The sequence below is a fragment of the Triticum aestivum genome, chromosome 6D (assembly GCF_018294505.1).
Source record: "Triticum aestivum cultivar Chinese Spring chromosome 6D, IWGSC CS RefSeq v2.1, whole genome shotgun sequence".
Taxonomy (NCBI): Eukaryota; Viridiplantae; Streptophyta; class Magnoliopsida; order Poales; family Poaceae; genus Triticum; species Triticum aestivum.
Window position 1 is genome coordinate 367,318,281 of NC_057811.1, and position 11,403 is coordinate 367,329,683.

Sequence of the window (11,403 nt, forward strand, 5' to 3'; positions counted from 1 at the left end):
GGAGGAAGGTTGGTGATGATGATGGCAACGAATCCCCCTCTCCGGATCCCCGAACGGACTCCAGATCAGCCCTCTCGATGAAGAACAGGAGGCGGCAGCGGCTCTGTATCATAAAACGTCATGAATCATTCTCTCTGATTTTTTTCTCTGTGAATAGGTACTTATAGAGTTGGAGTTAGGGTTGGAGGAGGTCCAGGGGGCCCACAAGCCTGCAGGGCGCGCCCCAGGGGGTGGACGCCCCCAAGGGCTTGTGGCCTCTGGGTCGCCCCCTCTGGTAATTTCTTGCGCCAGTATTTTTTATATATTTCATAAAAATTCTTCATAAATTTTCAGGTCAATCCGAGAACTTTGATTTCTGCAGAAAAATAACACCATGTCAATTCTGCTGAAAATAGCGTCAGTCCGGGTTAGTTCCATTCAAATCATGCAAATTAGAGTCCAAAATAAAGGCAAAATAATTTGGAAAATTAGATACGATATAGACGTATCATGGCACCGTCTTCATCATCCTCTTGAGAGTTTTCGCCGTGGACACCCGGCGCCTCTCGATTGCATATGGCTTATGGCCCCGGGCTTGCCTTTTCCCTGGCGTAGTGCATCATCATCTCTGGCGATGGGTGGATCCGGATCTCATACCTTACAGAAGTGTTCTCGTGGTCTCCTTGTCTCTGTTCTTCGTCCTTGCCGTCTCTTGACAGAAATGACGTTGCACGGTCCGAGCGAGGGGGTTGTCTCTACGGTAAGTCGGCACTCTCTGAAGATGGCTTGATATGTTTGGCTCCTCGGGGTACGGTGGTTTCTCATGGTGGCGAGGCTCCGGTTCTCTTCAGTAGTCTTGGTTGTAGTGTGTTAAGATTTTAAGGATGGCCTCTCCTTCTTTTCATGCTTGGTGTTGGGTTAGTGACACTTGTGCCACTCGCCCGGTGCTTTTTCTTTTCTTTTCTTTCCGATCTGCTTGTACGAGCATTTCCGAAAGTTTGTTTCGAGAAGAAGACGGGACCAGACAATGACCCTGTTTCACTGAACATTGATTCTGCTCGTTAGCTAAAGAAAATCAACTATAAAAGGCTAAAGAAAAGTCGAGTATGTAGTGTAAACAGTTTGTAATCGTTTTTGTATTTTGGGTTCGTCTAGCTAAACGACGAGTTTCGGTCTTCTGCCTTCTGATGTACGGAGTGTACTAAGTAGCGGTGAGGCAGCACGTGCCGACGTGCGTATTGCCACACCATATATACACTCTTTCGAGATTAATTACTTACTCATTTTTCGTCCCTATTGTCTGCGATAAATGGCCAAGTAGCCGGAGACGACGATGACCCAATATCATTCCACGCAATTAAAACCGACGAGAAAGACGTCTTGCAGAGCTGCACTACTCCTACTTGGTAGCTCGCCATGATTGAGAGGCCGTTCCAAGAGCCGTGCCCGTCCGTCCTCGATCGGCTGCATGCGTGTGCGCGCACGCACGCACGCAGCGCAGGCGAATGGCGCAACGGCTGCCCCGGTGTCCCCGACACGGACCCCGATGGAACTGAATTCAGCGTGTGCGTGAAGATGATCAGGGCGCGATGTCGCCTGCCTCCACGTACGCCTCAGCGGCGGCGGAACCTTCCGGCGATCGACGTGTGTCGCTCTCACGCACACTCTTCCAACATTTCTAGTACAAGTCCTGAGCAATATAGTCTTGGCTACGGTGGAACGGGCGCGACGAACAGTGATTCGTGTAGAGAAAATTACCGCCAGGCGTCACTGGCGGAGCTATGTGGTGTGCTGCAGTGCCATGGCCCCGCAGCCCAAGAATATTTTGTGAAGAAACACTGTTTAGGATGACATAAATTAAGATAAATACAGTATTTGGCCCCTCCACATATTTATATTTGACTATTTGCCCCCTCAGTAATATCTCGCTAGCTCCGCCACTGCCAGGCGTTCGTCACGTCGCACGCGTGGAAAAGTTGCGGCGCTAGCTAGCTTCCGCCCGTGGGTTTCTTGTGCCAGCTCGACCCCGGGCGGCCGTGGCTCCGTACGTGGTGAGAGCTCAGCACGCGTGTGCATGAACACCTCTCGTTCTGCAGCAGGTTCCTGGCTTGTGCCGCGCGACGAGAGCAGGCAGCTGATTTGTTCAACCCCAACACTGACAGTAGAAAGATCGGGGCTATATACACGAGCAAAACGGCCATTTTGCATCTTTGCCTACTCTCAAGGAATCGGTCTTTACGTACCTGACGGCCTAGTTGTGCATAGAATATGTTGATGCAAATTCTAGCAAGCTGCAGGTATCAGACGCTTCGGCTTGTGTTCTTCAACATAGAAGCAAAGATAAAAAACCACCATCCACACGAAAATAAAAGACGACTTATTGCAGTGCCGTCGAGATAGCTTAGTGTCTCTCATGGAGAGATTGCGACAACGCTGCCGCGGAGTGGCGCAGGGCATGCATACTCCTATCTAATTAGCCGGGGTTGATTGGTGATTGACCAGGCAAGTTGTTTCTTATCTTGGCTCTCTGAACTTATAGTACCAGCAGCCAGCACTATCTTCGTTCTTCAGCACTTTGCATGTACCAGCAGCCAGCACTATCGGTCAGTAGATGTGTACCAGCACCAAGATGAAGAGAGATCATACGTTTTGGTCAGCATGACCGCATCGTTCACATTATTGGCAGCCATGCAGACCAAGGTGTTGCAGTTGAGCATATAACGAAAAAATTAGGACGCCGATAACGCCCACACGTGTGGGCATTAAGGGGTCTGACCATACGTTTTGTGTGGTGTCTAAGAGGACCAGCCCACACGCCTACGTATGGGCAAAACAAGTAATGCCCACACGTCTCTATTTTTCCTCGCGGTCCCTCTCACACGTCTATGTGTGGGCAAAATAGATAACGCCCACACGACCTCTCTCAGCCACCTACCTTACGGTCCTGCACGCCCCGCGTGACAGTCACCACGCGTCCCCGCAGTTCCCATGGTCCGGACCCTCTTCAATGTTTGTTTAACTGCAGTTGTCATGTTGCTGTACTACAGTTGCCATGTTGCTGTACTACAGTTGCCATGTCTGACAACTATATTTGCCATGGTTGCTCAACTGCAGTTGCCATCTCAGGTCAAGTGTCAGATGCCATTTTTTGGACAAACTACAGTTGTTGCCATGTATGGTCTGGTTACTACAGTTGCCATGATTTGAAAACTTTAGGAGTTGCCACCTACTAACACTAGGCAGTTGCCATGTATGGTCTGGTTTACTACAGTTGCCATGATTTGAAAACTTTAGGAGTTGCCACCTACTAACACTAGGCAGTTGCCGTGTAGCGCTACAAAAAGACATGAAAAAAATAACATGTTCGGGTAAATAGATAGTTGCCATCTGCTTACAAGCACACTAGGGCAGTTGCCATGTACCCTGTAAAACACATGACAAGTGACAGCTTTAGGTGTGGGAGAGGAGACGAGTGTGTGGGCGAACTGATAAACGCCCACACACCAGCCCCTGTGCGTGAGTGAAAATTGACGTGTGGGCGACCGAGTGAATGCCCACACACCAGCCCAGTCCTACGTGGCATCATAAACATGCCAAGATTTGTGCAACCACAAACGGACATGGATCCGCGCGTGTGGGCAGGATACAAACGCCCACACGTGTGGGCGTTAGTATTTCCGAAAAACTACCACAATTCAGACAAACGTCCCTAAAACTACCAGAAAAAAACTAGTTCTGGCGAATAGACATGTTGGCAGTATTAGACAATGTCACATATGTTCATAGGGCGCGGAAGATGTCTTGCACCTGCTATTCGAATGTGAAAGGGCGAAGGAGATGCGGCGGATTCTGGGACTGTAAGAGTAATGGTAGGGGAGGCGATCTATTGCTAAGAATTACTGTCGCTGGGTTCGATTGCAAGCTGGGATACACGAATTGGGGGAGGATCAGGAAGAAAGAGGAACTAGGGTTCGTGTCGCCGCCTGTTCGGTGACCCACTGGATGCATGACTACTCCCTCGAGCTGCCTCAAGTAGTGGCTGCCGTAGCTGGGCCTCACCGTGCCCACTCCGGCCCAACCACCCGAGAGTTGGGCTTCTTGGCACGTAGTGGTCATTGGGAAGCAGGCGAGTGATGCGAGCCGCTGCCCTGTGGGCCCTGCTGGTCGGTGACGCCGGCTGGGCTTGATGCAGGAGTGGCGCTGACATCCCCTCCTCCTTGGGATGAGGCTTGCCCCCAAGCCTCAGCTCGGGGGAAGCGAGCTGCCGGATCGTGAAGACCGTACGCTTGCAAACTGTAGAGAGGTCGTGCTTTCGGTCTTCAGTTCGAGGACGGTTCGTTTGATCGTTCTACTTTCAGCTGCTGCTTGGAGTCAGTAACGATCATGATCAAATCCTCTATTGCACCTTCATATTATTCCTGGGTATTCATAAGCCGAATTTGTTTTTGTTTTCTACTACATTTCCCAACAGGGCTTCTGCTGGTGGTGTCTTTGGGTGGGCTTGGGTGCTGCATGTGTGGCGCTCTGGTGGCAGGCCTGCCTTGTCTGGTTGGGCCTCATCTCCGATGGCCGGTGCCTCCTTCCTCAAGATGCGGTGGTGGCTCCGGTGTGGTGACTTGCTAAGGCAACAATGGTCGATTCCCCTGCGGCGGCTGCTTGGTGGTGTGGCAGTCATGAGGCGCTGATACGTCCATTTTGCATCATGTTTTCCTACTATTATTTATGATGTTTTTATGCATAATAATGCTTTGTGGAGTAATTCTAATGTCTTTTCTCTCATAATATGCAAGCTACACACAAAGAGGGAGAATTCCGGCAGCTGCAAATCTGGACCTGGAAGAGCTACGTCAGGCCACCTATTCTGCATAACTCCAAACGAGCTGAAACTTCACGAAGATTTTTTATGGAATACATGAAGAATATTGTAGCAAATAAGTACTAGAGGGGGCCCACCAGGTGGGCACAACCCACATGGGCGCGCCTCGGTGGGATGTGCTCACCCAAGCCCACCTCCGGTCCCCATCTTCTAGTATATAAGTCATTTTGATCTAAAAAATAAGGAGAAGACTTTCGGGACGGAGCGCCGCCGTCTCGAGGCGGAACTTGGGTAGGAACACTTTTGCCCTCCGGCAGAGCGATTCCGCCGGGAGAACTTCCCTCCCGGAGGGGGAAATCATCATCATAATCATCACCAACAACTCTCCCATCTTGGGGAGGGCAATATCCATCAACATCTTCAACAGCACCATCTCATCTTAAACCCTAGTTCATCTCTTGTGTCAAATCTTTGTACCGGAACTATAGATTGGTGCTTGTGGGTGACTAGTAGTGTTGATTACATCCTGTAGTTGATTACTATATGGTTTATTTGGTGGAAGATTATATGTTCAGATCCAACATGCTATTTGATACCCTCTGATCTTGAGTATGTTTATCACTTGTGAGTAGTTACTTTTGTTCTTGAGGTCACGGGAGAAATCATGTTGCAAGTAATCATGTGAACTTGATATGTGTTCGATATTTTGATAGTATGTAGGTTGTGACTCCCTTAGTGGTGTCATGTGAACGTCGACTACATGACACTTCACCATATTTGGGTCTAAGGGAATGCATTGTGGAGTAGTTATTAGATGATAGGTTGCGAGAGTGATAGAAGCTTAAACCCTAGTTTATGCGTTATTCCGTAAGGGACCGATTGGACCGAAATTTTTAATGCTATGGTTAGAATTTATTCTTAACACTTTTATCGTAGTTGAGGATGCTTGCAAGGGGGTTAATCATAAGTAGGAGGTTTGTTCAAGTAAGAACATCACCTAAGCACCGGTCTAACCACATATCAAATTATCAAAGTAGCGAACACGAATCAAATCAACATAGTGAAAGTGACTAGATGAAATTCTCGTATACCCTCAGGAACGCTTTGCTTACTATAAGAGACCGTTTTGGCCTGTCCTTTACCTCAAAAGGATTGGGCTACCTTGCTGCACTTTTTTCACTATTATTGTTACTTGCTCGTTACAAATTATCTTGCTATCAAACTACTCTGTTACTTATAATTTCAGCACTTGCAGACATTACCTTGTTGAAAACCACTTATCATTTCCTTCTGCTCCTCGTTGGGTTCGACACTCTTACTTATCGAAAAGGGCTATAATTGATCCCATATTATTATGGGTCATCAAGGCTATTTTCTAGCACCGTTGCCGGGGATTGAAGCGCCTTTGGTAAGGAAACATTTATATAGTGTGCTGAAATTTATTGTCACTTGTTGATACGTCCATTTTGCATCATGTTTTCCTACTGTTATTTATGATGTTTTTGTGCATAATAATGCTTTTTGGAGTAATTCTAATGCCTTTTCTCTCATAATATGCAAGGTACACACAAAGAGGGAGAATTCAGGCAGCTGGAAATCTGGACCTGGAAAAGCTACGTCAGGCTACCTATTTTGCACAACTCCAAACAAGCTGAAACCCTATGAAGATTTTTTATGGAATATATGATGAATATTGGAGCAAATAAGTACCAAAGGGGGCCCACCAGGTAGGCACAACCCACCTGGGCGCTAGGGAGCTCAGGCGCGCCGTGGTGGGTTGTGCTCACTAGGCCCACCTCCGGTGCCCATCTTCTGGTATATAGGTCATTTTGACCTAGAAAAATAAGGAGAGGACTTTCGGGACGGAGCGCCGCCGTCTCGAGGCGGTAATTAGGCAGGAGCACTTTTGCCCTCCGGCGGAGCGATTCCGCCGGGGGAACTTCCCTCCTGGAGGGGGAAATCATCGTCATCATCATCACCAACAACTCTCCTATCTTGGGGAGGGCAATCTCCATCAACATCTTCAACAACACCATCTCATCTCAAACCCTAGTTCATCTCTTGTATTCAATCTTGTTACCGAAACTATAGATTGGTGCTTGTGGGTGACTAGTAGTGTTGATTACATCTTGTAGTTTATTAGTATATGGTTTATTCGGTGGAAGATTATATGTTCAGATCCAATATGCTATTTAATACCCCTCCGATCTTGAGCATGATTATGATTTGTGAGTGAAAGTGCGTTATATCGACTAGAGGGGGGCTGAATAGGCGATTTTTATGAATTCTTCACTGAGGAACTTCAGGGTGAGGAAATTCCTAAGCGAAGAACTACTTGCAGCGGAATAAGTACTCAGATGCAAACATAACAGAACATAATCGTGGTGATCATGATGAAATGAAAACAAGCACAGAGTACAGAAAGCGTAAACACAGGATAAACAGGATGAAGACAAACAGACTGAAGAAATTGAACTGAGGAAATTGAGAAAGTCTTCAGTCAAAGTCTTCAAATAGATATGAACAAGCACACAACACAGTAATGAGGAAATGGAAGAGTTGAGGAAATAGAACCAGTAGGCTTGGTGAAGACAGTGATTTGGTAGACCAGTTCCAACTGCTGTGACAGTTGTACGTCTGGTTGGAGCGGCTAGGTATTTAAACCTGAGGACACACAATCCCGGACACACAGTCCTCACCATATTCTCCTAGAGCTAAGGTCACACAGACCTCGCCCAATCACTCGTGGTAAGTCTTCAGGTGACTTCCAAACGTTCACAAACCCGGTCACTCGGCGATCCACAATTTCCTCTTGGATGCTCAGACCATGACGCCTAACAGTCTAGAAGATGCACAGTCTTCAAAGGTAACAAGCATCGGATCAGCGCAGGATCAATCTCTTCAGTGATGCTCAATCACTTTGGGTTTGTAGGTGTTTGGGTTTGGGTTTTCCTCACTTGATGATTTTCGCTCAAAGTCCTCGGAGGATGGGATGCTCTCAAATGACAAGTGTCAGTTTCTCTTTGAGCAACCAACCAGCTAGTGGTTGTAGGGGCGGCTATTTATAGCCTAGGGAGCAGCCCGACATGATAAGACATAAATGCCCTTCAATGATATGACCGTTAGGTGGATAAGATATTTTGGGACAGCTGGCACATAGCACATCAACTGTCGGAAATTTGACTATCAAATTCCTCAGGGCTATCATGTTCCTCACTTGTAGGCAATCCGCACTGGCGAATTCCTAACTCCTCAGTCAGAACAAATTCCTCAGAGATCAGAAGAACTTCGTCTCTGTAACTGAAGAAATTGACTGAGCAGCATGAGATTTCCAATGGCTTCACTCGAAGGGATTGGTAGGTGTAGGATTTTGAGATGAGCATCACTTGGAAATTTTTCCTTAGTATTTCCTCGACCCCCTTTGATAGTACAGTGTTTCCTATGACTCAAGAAAGAGAAAATGAAACTACGAAAACAAAAGTCTTCACGCTTCATGTTCCTCGCATGAACATCAAGTCTTCATGGTCACACCAATTTCTTCACTTTCAAAGTCTTCAGGAAGTCTTCAGAAATCCAAAGTCTTTAGTCGAAGACATTCATTTTTAGGGGTCGACTTTCTCTGTAAATATCAAACTCTTCATAGACTTATAGACCTGTGTACACTCACAAGCGCATCAGTCTCTTAACCTATAAATCTTAAATACACCAAAATCACTAAGGGGCACTAGATGCACTTACAATCTCCCCCTTTTTGGTGATTGATGACAATATAGGTTAAGTTTTCAACGGGGATAAAACATATGAAGTGTAAATACTAATATTGAGGAATTTGATTGCAAGATATAGAAGAACCCCCTCTGAAGATGTGCATAGTGAGGAATTTGCTTTTGCTTTTGAAGCAATGCACACTTGAAGAGTTGAATCATGGAGATCTCCCCCTATATCTTGTAATTCATACACGCATTTAACATATAATATGAAGAATTTGAAATGCATGATGAAATATGGTGACTGATGCAATTCAGCATGCGTGCATTAACATATAAGAGGAATAAGCATGCAGAAGAACACAACAAAAGTATCAGACCACCATCGGGTTTAAGTGTACAACTCGATCCAGCAAAGTCTTCAAAAGAATGAGAGTTGTAACTTAGCAAAAAAAGCCCATATATAGACCCGCTTGAAGACTAACTCAAATTTCTCCCCCTTTGTCATCGAATGACCAAAAGGATCGAAAAAATGAGGACTAACGCCCCTGAAGAATATCATATTGATGGAGGAGCGCCAGCGTTGTTGGGGTCGGTCGTTGAAGTAGGGGCTGCCGCAGTGTCGTCCAAATCTTCATGCTCATCCGTGTCGCGCAATGAAGAATATGAGCTGGCCACCAAGGAGGGAACTTTGACTTTCTTGAATTTCTTCGCTGGAGTTTGAGACCAGTCAAAGTCCTGCTTGAGACCCATTTGCTTCAGATCTTCACCATACAGATGAGACAGAATAGCCCAGGTGCGACCGAAGACTTCATGGAGGTAGTAGTGGTTCTTCTTCACTGCATTGTGTGTAGCAGTCATGTTGTGAAGAATAGACCCAAACTGACGCTTAACCCATTTGTGGTTGCGACCGACCTTCTGGTGAAGACTGAGGAGAAGCTCACAATCAGTCATCACCCTTGGAGCTGTGCCTTGAGGATTTTGCTTTGAGGCATTGGCGGCAGAGTCATGAGTGGCAGAGTCATCATTGGTGGAGTAAGATGCAGCTTTGCGGAACTGACCATCCAATGGACGAACGCCTTCATCAATAACAGCAGTGGCCTTGCCCTTTTCATCAGCTGAGGAAAATGTCCGTTTGAGGACTTCAATGGGGGGCAAGTAACTGCCATGGTTGAGTGTGTCAACCTTGTAGTTGAGTGAAGACCTTGTTATGAGGAATCCCATAATCCGGGGAGCGTAAGACTTCAACTCAAATGGAGATAATGCAACATTGGCCAGAGTCCTCATGAAGAAATCATGGTAGTTGACAGGAACACCATGAATGATGTTGAAAAGCAGATTCTTCATGATGCCAACGACCACTTCTTCATTAGAGTTGTGGCCTTTGATTGGACTCAATGTCTTCGTCAGAATGCGATAGACAGTCCGTGGCACATGCAACAATTCCTTCACAAGGAATTTGGTCCTTGGGGCTTGGCCGGGCTTCACTGGCTTCATCAACACTTGCATGTAGTGATCTGTAAGCTCAGGTTCATGGTATATACAACGAGCACCTTCAAGGGGAGGACTGACAGGCAGGGCATGAAGCAATTCAGAGGCCGGTGCTTTAAAATGAGTATTCTCTGTCATCCAATCCAACACCCAAGAGTTCACATCTGTAGCATCTCCTGTGATGTGCAGCGTTGCATAGAATTGAAGAATTAGTTCTTCATTCCAATCACATATATCTGTGCAGAAGTTGAGCAGTCCAGCATCGTGAAGAACGCTGAGGACTGGGGAGAAACACGGCGGTGATTCCATGTCCACATGAGGAATATGCTCATGGTCGAAGACTTTGTCTTTGTTGAAAAGCAGTGAAGAATAGAAGTGCGCTTGGCTGGCAGTCCAGAAACGCTTCCTTCTAAGACAAGCAGAGTCATATGGGTTGTACTCCGTGAAGAACACATGCTCGTGAAAGAAGTCAGCAGCCTTGAAGTTTTGCTTCTTGGAGAAAGGATCCTTTGGCTTGGGCTGAGGAGTGTCAGTCAATTGCATCACAACCTCAGGAATCACAGTCTCAGGAACCACAGGCTGAGGAATTTCAGTTTCTTCTTCAGTTGCAGCCTGGTTCTTCAATTCTTCAGCAGCTTGTTCATCAGCACTAGTGGCTGGAATTTCTTCATGAATGGATGGAGTGGTGCGAGGTTCTTCAGAGCCCATTTGAACTTCAGTATGCACTGGGACTGAGGAATTTGTTGCAGAGGAGTGAATAAAAGAGAATTGGGGTGCTGACTTTCCCAAAAGTCATCATTCATCACTGGTGTTGTGCTCCCAATGTCCACATCCTCATCTTCTTCACTTAATTCTTGAACGCCTGCCTCTTCAGCTGTGACTTGAGGCACGGGCGATGAGACAACTGGGGTTGAAGGGATTGTATCCACTTCAATTTTCATCGTCCAACAGCTCTGAAGAAGCAGCAGAAGGAACATCTTCATCGGATCCGCTTGGGATCTCATAGTCTTCACCAAAAGGAACGAGTTCCTTTGATAGCATGCATGAGACTGGAACAGCATCAATAGGATTCTCAAAAGAGCTTGTCAATTTCTTCATCTTCTTCGGAGCTGAAGATTCTGATGAAGTTGATGCTTTCCTTTTCTTCACTGCTGCACGCTCCATAGCCTTGGTCTTCTTAGCTTCTGATGCAGAAGGAAGAATTGGACTTGGTGTAGGTGCAGGAGGAGCAGAGGAAATTGGTTCATTTTCTTCTGGCACAACTGATGCAGTTGCCCTGGTATGGTCAGTTTCTTCAGGCGCAGCGGTTGAAGCTTCAGCTGGCCTGACTATTTCTTCAGGTGCAACACTAGAGGTTGCCCTGGCAGTTTCATCAGCGGCTGGAATGCAGTCATCAGCCCTGGTACTAGC